The sequence below is a fragment of the Pocillopora damicornis genome, chromosome 9 (assembly GCF_964200805.1).
Source record: "Pocillopora damicornis chromosome 9, jaPocDami1.2, whole genome shotgun sequence".
Classification (NCBI taxonomy): Eukaryota; Metazoa; Cnidaria; class Anthozoa; order Scleractinia; family Pocilloporidae; genus Pocillopora; species Pocillopora damicornis.
In genome coordinates, this window is record NC_142678.1 from 17,528,834 (window position 1) to 17,539,086 (window position 10,253).

Here is a 10,253-nt window from a genome sequence, read left to right on the forward strand (position 1 = left end):
TCATCTGCGCACACTGTATTGCTTGTAGTTTCACTTAATGTTGCTTTGTTCTTTCTCTCATATACGTTTATGCCATCTCCTTTATTGCATTGCATCCCACTCATCACTTTCAAGACAATCAAGAAATGCTATTAGTTTGCCTGTCTCTGTTCTATTTTTTTAAATGATGGGGTTTCTTTGTCTTCAGGCCAGACTTGCACACCTCACTGCTTATCATCCTCTTCCTAAAAGATGCAAAGAAATACTATTAGTAAACACTCAACAAGTATCTTATTAGAACACATGGGTATAAACAAGTGATAATCCTGCTCTTCTATTACCAAAAATAAATTATTAACTTCCATGTTTTCAAACAGACTTTCCCATTGTTATAAATAGCTAATTGCAGCACCATAAACAAAGCTTTGTTCTAACATTCATAGATCTATAGACCTTCTCGGTACTATATGTGCCTTTGTCTTCCAGTGTAAGCTTCTTCTTCTGAGAGGGTGACAAAGGGGGGTTCCAATCACACATCACGAAGAATGTTTTTAACCAATCACGCGTCACCTGAAAAGGAGTGAGAACGATAGGCTAATACCGTAAGATTTCAACCTATCGGATATATTATTAAAAGTAGCATCTAACGTTTTTTATCCTGTCAAAAAATCAGTCAAGATAACTTGGTCATTTTCGGTGTTCTCTCAACGGCGTCCTTAGATTCTTTAAAAAGCCATAGGCAAATAATGTAAACCATCAACATTTCACACAGCTTTCAAGAGTTAATCTAAATTGCATTTACTATTGTTTAAATAACTTAATAAAGTTGCAATACTATTACTGATTCAGTTAATGCGCGTATTACGAGACTTCATTTAATATTTCTTGAGTAAGTAAATTCCTTATCTTCTGTCAAACAACAGGCAATTCTCATTTGACATTATTTTTTTGTTGTTGTATTAGACAGCTTTGCTGTGGAAAAAAGTTTTCTCTTTTCTTGGAAATTGTGATAAACAAATGGGACTCCCGCTTTGCGGTCGTCTGATTTTGTTATCACTCGTATGATTACAGACCCAATTGGACTCCACTCAGTCCTATTACCATTACTTATTTCGAGAAATTCTAAATAAATTACAGCAATCGTCAAATCCTTAACCGCCGTTCGGTCTACTCGCCTGTTGTTCGTTTAAGTGTTCTTTTCTAAACAGGATTTCTACAGGTCGTCATCGAGTGACCTTAAAAAAAGTAAGCTTGTATAAAAGGCAAGTAGTCTTCTACATCAGTCGGTTTGTAGTTATAAATCAAAGAAGCCCTCTCTTCCTCTGCACTGGAGAATCGGTGAGTGCTGGAGCGCGCTGCCAATAACAGAGAAGAATTACTATCATTACAATTCTGAATGTTGTTATAATTAACCTTTTCTCTCCCTACATTTCATTATTAGTAATTTGTCTTGCTGTCTGCCATATGATTCTTATGATGCTAGTTTAGGGAATTTGGTATTGGATCAACTAATCAACTAATCCTCTAATTGATATTTTCTTTATTCTCATCACCTGTCTGCTTGATATTGTATTGGTAGTGTAAGGAGAAATTCTGTCCTGGTCACCAAAGGGAGTTAAAGGGTTAATGAATAAAGTGTCTTCTTCCATGATACTACAAGCTCAGAATAGAACATGTCTAGATCGCAGCACTCTCATAAGTTCACTGCTGTTACCAGGATCACTTCAACAAAATTAACCGATCACACTATAGGAAATAAACAGTGATTCCAATTCAATTTAATTTTAGGCAAAACAAGCAAAATATTGCAAAAATTTTAAATGTTGTTCATCGTTGGTTGTGACATGTTGTGTAACATGTCATTTTTGATAGAAGAGATCTTGGCCTGAGTTTCTGTTATTTTTTCTAGTTTCCTGTTCTGCATTTTGATCCACTCGTTTTGATTAAATCAATTACTGAGACTTTTTTTCGGTCAATGGATCATTATAACAATAGTACCATTGAAATATCATTATAAAAATTATCTGCCATCGGTTATGGCTATTTTTTGTTAAGGAAGAGAAACTAAATCTATTTTCAAGCTCACCTTTTTGAATTAGGAAATTTGCGAAATACTGGCCTGACACAACATCTGCCAGCGAGTGATTAATATCCATATCTCTGCGCCATTCAAACTGGGATTTAGCCGGGTGCCAGTGTAAAAGGTAGACTGGATAACGCTTACCTGTAAATAATGCAATTAGACTCTTGCCATCACTCCTGAGCGAGCTCTTTAAGAGAGCAGTCGACCTCTCTTTCGTGAAGATTTACCAAAAGCATATGATAAAGGAATTCTTCCTTTTTATTTTTTCTATTTGCACAAAACATTACAAGTAAGAAATTTACAACTGATAATTTTTTAGAAGAATTGTAACCAGAAAAGAATTAACTAATGTAGCGAGAAAGCCAGACGAAGCTTATGATATTTGGGTTTGTTTTTTAAGATTCCTTAAACGTTTTGTTCTTACCTTCCATAGTTGAAATAAATTCAACCCCGTTGCGATCTTTGCTGGTTGAAACGATTCTGAAAAAAGCATTTAGACGTCTGTACTTGACATAATTCTGGCGCAAAAGAACAGAGTAGTATGGGTCAATGTATAATCTAAAACAAGTGAAGGCGTAAAGACTTAATAACCCTTATCATTAGTATGCATTTAGGAGCGGGGGGGTAGGATCGGGGGGGAAGGAGCGGTGGGGAGGAGCGGGGGGGAGGAGCGGGGGGGAAGGAGCGGAGGGGGAGCGGGGGGGAACGGAGGGGGGAGTGGGGGGAGCGGAGGATTTTGGTTTTGTCACAATGAAATTTACCTTATTTACTCATCCTAAGGCTGACTGTAATATTCTTATCATCCCCCACGTTGACAATTAATGGGCAGTCAATTTTCTCTAATTTCCCATAGTGCTATGTTCAATTAGCGACGAATGATCCCCGTTCCAGACCCCTGAAAACCATGTGATCCATCCCAAAATCCTCTGCCTCCCTACCCATGCAAAAAATAAAATGACTGGTCCCTTAAAACTATAAATGAATAACAATGATAGCAATAATAATTCAGATTCCTCTGTTAAGAGTAAAGGTAATAAATTTCATCTAACCTGTGGTGTGATGGCCATCTTGTGATTGTTGAATGCTGCATTGTTATTTTGTAAGAATTTCACAACTTGTCTTGGAGCAAATTTTCACAGAGAAGTTGTTTTATAATCTTTTGGACAAAAATTAGTTGTATCAGTAGAGGGTCACTCCAAGATGTGTCTATTTCACAGCTTAAACCGAACTGTGATCTTGCGATTCAAGGACCCTCTGCTGCAAATTTAATCTATCGAGTGTTTTGATAAAAGGGTGATGGCCTTTATGGCTAATGATTAGGATCGGGCCAATGTCCAGTGCTCAGTCATCCATCAGAAAGCGAGCTAAGTAAGGTACTACGAGTTCGTTTGATTACAAAAACATTAAACTTACAGGAAGAGTTTCGAAATACCCCGAGGGTTACTCTACAAACTAAAAGTTTTGGAATGTCTTTGTAATTCTTTTCTAAAGATGTTATTGGGTCACTTGAATCCACCTTACAGGTAAGCGTAATCCACCAAAACTAAACAAAAACAGGGGCGGTACCACTATAATAGAGTTGAAATACTGATTGGCTACATTATTGTTAGCATAAATAATAAAACAGATGCATCACCAACCTTTTGGAAGAATTAATTTCAGGCTTATATTTTTTGCATCGGTGTCGCTGAAAAGATCCTGGTCGAATTGCCCCACTTGTAAATCACACCCAGAAATCAGCATTGAAAGCAACTCTAAGCCCAGACATTCTCCCCAGATCGGAAAGATGTCGCCTTTATCATAAGCCTGCAGTGGGGAAAGAAATTTGTGTGTGACGATATTGCAATGACACTTTTTCTCAAACCACAGCGGAAATTAAATTTCCTGCGAGGGTTTGTATGTCTGTCTCTGTTCTGTGGTACTTTGTAATAAAATTTTTGCACTTTATAAAAACATTTGTTATACTTTGTAATAAAAAAAACTGTCGCCTTTTGTGAGAGGGTCTCAGTTGGGTTAACGATTAGCCATAAAACGGTCATAAAATTAAAACGTTAGGCGTAAAAATTGATAAATTTTAACCGTTAGTCGTAAGAAAAGTTAACCGTAAAATTTTTCCCTCTCTTAGAATGTGTCATTTTGGGATAACCGTAAGTCGTAAAAATGCCAAAATTTGAACCATAATTTTAAAACCCATCACCCTGTTGGAAACCTTTTGTAATTAACTTGGTATAGATGTTCGGAGAGTGAGTGGACCCAAAAATAACCATCATCCCTGTCAGTAACGACAAAAATAATGATAATAATAATAATAATAATAATAATAATAATAATAATGATAAAAGTAATTAGATGATGTATTTGAAGCAATTGTGCATCATTTGGTTCTTTAACCAATAATAAAATGATTTTGTGAAAAATGTCAGACTATGATCATAGTTTTAGATTATGTATTTTAATCATAAGATAACAATAATAATAATGATAGTAATAATGATAATAATAATAATTATATAATATTCCAATAAAAGTGCCTAAACAAAAATCCGGCATAGGTAAACATTCTTGGTGGTTCAGGGACACAATTTAGTTTTTTATTTGACAGGTTATTTGCGTTTTCGCAAAGTAGCATTTTTTTGTTCATTCCATTCAGCTTGGTGATGATAAATGGCTGCATTTCACTGACATATCTTTAAGGCTTCTTCCTTCCAAAAACTATTGCTTGATAAATATGATAAATAACTAATCACCCTCACTGAAGGAGATTAGGGTACCTAAACTGATCTACAAGTGACATACTTCAGCGCGAGATAACTTACTGAAATCAATTGTGGAAGTATATTGAATAAGGGAGTAAGTTTCTGAAGAAACTTTGCTGCTGCGTCAGTGGGAGAGTATAACAGGGTAATTCGGCATTATCAACTGCGTAAAGAGTTTAAAAGGTTTTAAACTCTTTACGGTGGCCAATTTACGTTATCAACTCAGTTGATGATACTAAATTACCGTGGAAGTTAATTCATTTGGTTTTGAAATTTTACCTTCATTGCCAGCTCTAATATCTGTTTCCCTACTCGTGTGTAGTTTGAGCGTTCTAAGTAGCTATGACCTCCGGGATATATGACACTAAAATACGTAAAAGTCATAAAAAAGGGAAAAGAAAGCAAAACTAAAATACGTTGATAATCAAGAAAATTGAAATATATGATGAGAGGTGGTCCGGTGGCAAGGGGGGGAGGGGGAAGGGGGTGCGGATGGGGCGCTACAGTTTTATAGCGAGGGTTTTTCAAAGGGGGGTATCCCAGGTATGAATTTCCACGTGCCTCACATGAAATGACTTATATCGCGGGTGCATATTGTGCTTCTCTTAATTTCGCCTATGCCCCTGAAACAAGCGAGAGCGAACATTGCGACAAATGATAGTCTTAATCAACCTTTACACCATACCACGTTTCCGGTTTTTTCTAGTATAACTGTAAAGAATACCTTAAAAGTAGAGAACTTTGCCGTTTCCATCTTTTGAGGTCGGCTTTGCCCATCGTTCTACTTACCCATTAATTGAATAAAACAACTTTTCAATTTCTTCGGCAGTGGAGTTAATGCTGCAGGATGTTGATTTGAGGGTTAAGAATCACACATTTACAACAAATCGCTGGGAATTTTATAAAGACCTCAAAAAGTCTCCCCGGCTAAGCATACTGTCGTATAACGACCCTGAACAAGCCGACAACACGACCACAAGAAAATCAAACATGGAAACCTCTCTGAATTTAAAAAGGTGTTTCCAGTTTTGTAGGTAGAAAGCTTTGAGAAAGGTTTCCGTGTTCGTTTCCCAACTCCTACGTTTTTGTTTTGCACAATAGCAGCCAATCCCATGACCTTCAGGGAAAATGGACTCATGGTTAATGGCTTCCGAATTTTTTTCAATATGAAACGTGTACGAGCAGCACTATTCCCCCTCAAGGGTCACGTTCTAGAATGTTCCGGAATGTTCCGCTAGTTATGATGTTCTGCGTAGCCATGTTGATACTGATTTATAAATAGAATTTGATGCAATCATATAGAATGTTTTATCTATCTGAGTGGAGCTCACATCCATCTGTATATTTTCGTATTCATGTTTAGTACCGTAGCGTATGGACGTTTTTCTAAATAAAATAATGATGAAAATAATTACAGTACTAAACATGAGTAGGAAAATACACATTAGAGAATAAATCTTACAATTGAACACTCAAGAAAAAAAATATTTACCTTAACTGTGCGTAGCTTTACAGGTGAAAAACGAAAACGACGACGCTGCTTCCTCAAAAGTGGATGTGAACATTGATCCACAGGGCTAAATTTATGCAAAAAACCTGCCAAATTACTCGACATAATTACGTAACATTACACATGATGAGTGATGAGTGATGAATCGTAAAAACACTGACAGGTTATGAACACGTAAACACAATACACACGGGAAACGTTATGACAATAAGTTTCGCTATTATATACCGGCCTCGAAACGTAACGCACTTGGCCAAACAGGCCTGCCTTTCTTAAGAAATCTAAGGGAAACTTATGAAAACGTCCTTGAATAACTATTATATCTGAAATAATCCTAAAAAAACACAGTTCGGAGCTTATCGTATAAAGAGTCTGTCAGGAGAATTCATCGTATTGCTTTCAGCAGCTCAGTTCCTTCCTTTGTGTTCGGTAGGATCTCTGGATTCCATGCGTGACCTCGGTTACAATCAGGTTACCCTGATAATTAGCCGGTACCCATGTATACTCCCGGGTGGAGAGAGGCACTGGGATAGTAAAGTGTCTTAACGAAGAAAACAATACAGTGAACCAGCCAGGCCTCGAACCCAGAGTGTAGTGCGTTATCTGTTAGGTCGCCGTGGGTCCCATCAGAAAGGCGTAAATATTCATAGATCTAGAATTGCCTTTTCTTCATCCTACCTTACAATACTTGTTTTATATTTAAATTTATTTAACATCTTTAAGAGGATTAACCGATATATGACTGCAAAAGGGTCAGATTTACAAAGGATACAAAATAGGCACCATTCTCCCTCCTGCAGACTCGATAAACTTGACGTACGTGGCTGCAATTAATTGACTTCCGAATTTCGTCACATTTCCATCCGTATCTTGAGCGAGCACACCTTCAAAGAGGCAGAAAAAGGAAACAATAATAATTAAACGAACTCTCATTGTCCTTTTGATAATCTGCACTCGTGGCGTAATCGATCGTTATGTTCGAGCTTATATTTACCTTTATAAGACAGTGCTCGCTGTTTAATTCTATTTTTCCTAAGAAAACATCGCGCAAAATATTGATAAGAGTGTCTTTCAAAGGCTTTTTATTCATTAATTCATAAGACCAAATCGCAGTTCTTACTTCTGTTTTTAAAAGTCTTGGCAAGACAGCGAAACTACAGTAATAATGATAGACCGTTTCCTATGACGACAACACTTTTATTGGCATACTATCATTTTTTAAAAAGTTTCCTTACTCACTTACCAATAATTGGACAACAGTTGACAGCCCTGCCGTTATCTCTGTGATTTAAGGTCGGAAATAAGTTAGAAGGTAGTATAGGAGCAGGAAATAAATATAAAAAAAAAGACAGAAATGCTCGAAAACGTTAAAAGACGAAGGAGAAATTTGCGTTAAATCAAGAAAAACAAGAATTTTAAACACTGTACCTGCTTTTTCCTTTTCCGTGGTTAGAGAACGCTTTGAATGTTTCGAATTCCATGGCTAAAGAAATCTGCGCCACAATAAGCAAAAATGCAATTTTCGTTATTTTCTCTTCTTTCATATTTCTTCTTTTTGGTTGTCTTAAATGAAAATCCTAATTCGCCCTCGAGCTGATAATTATATATACATTAGCGTTAACTTTAAGAGCTTATCGACACCAGGCCAAGTTATTCACCTATCAAAAAGGAATCTAAGAGGACGTCGCCTTTTCATGGCCAATCCACGTAGCGAGTACACCTGTCTCGCGGGTGTTCTGACCCTGAGTATCACGAGAGTGTAATTTTTAAGAAGTTAATTAGGATTTTACAACAGGGTAGCTTACTGATAACTAAAACACAAGATCCGGTCTTGAAAAATAAAAAAAACCCGCAGGTTGTTTCTCAAGATAATATGAGGGACCGACCACGAATTTTTTCCTTTTGCGGCTGTTTCTTTTTGCTGAAAATTATTTCTTCCACAAACAAAACAGAATTGTTTAGAATAACAATATAAGGACACAATTGAAACTTTTTTTGGCAGTTGGCAAGATTTTCGTCCGTCACAGAGAAGAATAGAATTAATGCTACATTGTGGGTAACAACCACAATTGTGGGTACATTTTATTGAATTTTCGGTGACTTCAACTAAGATTGTCCATTTTTTACCGAGAGGATGATTTTTACTTTGCTAGATTTGGTGTCACCTGCTGAAATTTCTCCTCTCTTCGCGATCGTTATAGCAAAGTCCCAACTGAACGCAAAGTATTCGACATGCTCTTTGCTGGTAAACCCTTGCTATCAAGTAATGGTAGTGGTGATGTTTCTGTCACGAAAGATAAAATGGGCTTGTGAACACTAATGGATATCACTGAATGATGATGTTTGCCCAGCTGAAATAGGACGTAATCTCGCTACCCTCTTTGTTGCCCTTTCAAAGTCTCAGTTACATGTTCAGGCGTTCAAATTTCGTTCTTTCGAACTTATATTAAGCAGTCGGTTTTCAAATTCTCAAGATTCTTGCCCTCTAATTATTATAATTTTCACTTCCATTAAGCAGTCATGGTCATCCTTGACTGAATCCCAACGGCCTGTTTGTATTGTTCTCCACCTGTATTGAACGGTCATTAAAGCGGAACTACTCGAATAAAACTAGGAATAATCTTTCGAGTGAAATTCAAGTCTCGTCCATCTCCCAAAATCAATGTAAGTAGTGTTTTGAGCAAGTTCTGAGCATTAAGTGGTCAATTATGGCATGATACCTTTATTCTGTGGAACGGTCGAACTGTATCGGTCACCTCGCTGTTCCCCATGGGCGCACGTGACCGCTTTTACAGTTTAACCTGTCTTGAAATACAAGTTTGACTGGATAACTCGCTAAAAGGGTTCTTTTCAACATAGTAAGCGGTCAGATAACGAGTAATGTACTGTGAAAGTAAGGTGAGGTATTTTTATTGAGAACTTTACTGTTTTTTTTTATTCCTGAGAGCGATCGAAAATATTCCAATACAAACTCTAATAATTTCGCCATGACTCGTATTTCGCAAGATGGTCTTCTCACAGCTGGAGCTTAGACCTCCTCTGGATCTACCCGCCATCGTGCCAAATAGTCAAAGCCTTGACTTGTCTCGTTGGCACTTAACGATAGCCACAACTAGCTGTAGATCTTTAATAATGCAAAAACTAAGCTACACGTTTACTTGACCATGAGATCCGAGGATGTAGAAACTGGATCATTTCATGATCCAGTTGCTCTCCGAGTAGTCCGGTAAATGTATAAAATCGAGCGGAAAACCTCGACTGGCCTTGACTGGGAAATATGGAAAAACAGGCGATAATTTTCCAAACTACCTATAGAAAGTAAATCTTCCTTTTTTTTTTTTCGTTTGAGAGGAGACTGTGTTCCCTTTCGACTGCCTTTGTGAATCTTTCGGTTCTTAACCTTCTAACACTAAACAAGTAGACTGGCACAATTGGCCATGTGTATTTCACCATGGTATGAAGTATAATACAAATGGCACCGAAGAATACATGGCATTTCAGTTTCACCGTAAAACTGTGATGGCAAAGCCCCACTCCCTCACATTCCCTTTAGAGAGAGGGCGATTTTCCGCAATCTGAGAGAGAAAGTCCCTCGGCTGCTTCAGCCGGCTTTTGGAGTTGCTCCTATGGCCGCTCCGCGAGTATTCAAATTGGGAGACCTGGTGTTTGAATTCCGCGCGCGCGAAATCTTGTTAGCTGTCCTTACCTATGTAGCATAGCATTATGTGAATCGTATTATGTTAGTAAGGACTGAGAAGGCTTTCCATGACGACCAACATATGTTTAATCACTTTGAGGAGGACGGTACTTTCAGAAACCTAGAGGGGGCTTTGTAAGCCCCTACGGTCATTCTAGCCAGTACACTAACTTTACTTGTTTACAGCTTTTGTAAATACGTTACAACTAGATCAGCTATTGAAGAAAA

General features: G+C 37.5%; 1 pseudogene across 1 annotated transcript; it reads right to left on the bottom strand.

Moving 5' to 3' along the window:
• Nucleotides 1-752: 752 nt before the first annotated feature.
• Nucleotides 753-7,995, bottom strand: LOC113675394 (gamma-glutamyl hydrolase-like; annotated as a pseudogene). The gene is made up of 10 exons (XR_016179564.1): nt 7,757-7,995; nt 7,572-7,609; nt 7,101-7,212; nt 5,608-5,658; nt 5,098-5,182; nt 3,703-3,868; nt 3,112-3,218; nt 2,487-2,580; nt 2,066-2,203; nt 753-1,334 (listed from the first exon to the last, which is right to left on the bottom strand). The product of XR_016179564.1 is annotated as a gamma-glutamyl hydrolase-like (transcript).
• Between the last annotated feature and the right edge of the window lie 2,258 nt (nt 7,996-10,253).